The sequence below is a fragment of the Penaeus monodon genome, chromosome 29 (genome assembly GCF_015228065.2).
Source record: "Penaeus monodon isolate SGIC_2016 chromosome 29, NSTDA_Pmon_1, whole genome shotgun sequence".
Classification (NCBI taxonomy): domain Eukaryota; kingdom Metazoa; phylum Arthropoda; class Malacostraca; order Decapoda; family Penaeidae; genus Penaeus; species Penaeus monodon.
In genome coordinates, this window is record NC_051414.1 from 33,959,462 (window position 1) to 33,959,732 (window position 271).

At 35.1% G+C, this 271-nt stretch overlaps 1 protein-coding gene across 1 annotated transcript in view; it reads left to right on the forward strand.

The window, feature by feature from the left end:
- The window catches only part of LOC119591851 (glutamate [NMDA] receptor subunit 1-like), a 21,804-nt gene that overhangs the window by 873 nt on the left and 20,660 nt on the right, over window positions 1–271 (forward strand). The window lies entirely within an intron of this gene.

Here is a 271-nt window from a genome sequence, read left to right on the forward strand (position 1 = left end):
ATACACTTAAGTTGAGTTGCAAACCTGTCACTAATTATCACCAGCCTGTCAAATATCAAAGGATTAGCCTCAATAACTGTCAATTTATGAGTCACCACCGGCCTGTCAAGTGGTGGTCTACAATGCTAACTTGAGTTGGAATGAATGTATGGTTCCTGAGCAACTGCTACATTGTTTTTCTTAAAGTAATATTTCCATTTCAAAAACAAGTGTTGTTCAAAGTATTTGGACAAAGAATTTTTGCTGAACAGTTCTTTGTTTTAAGTTAATG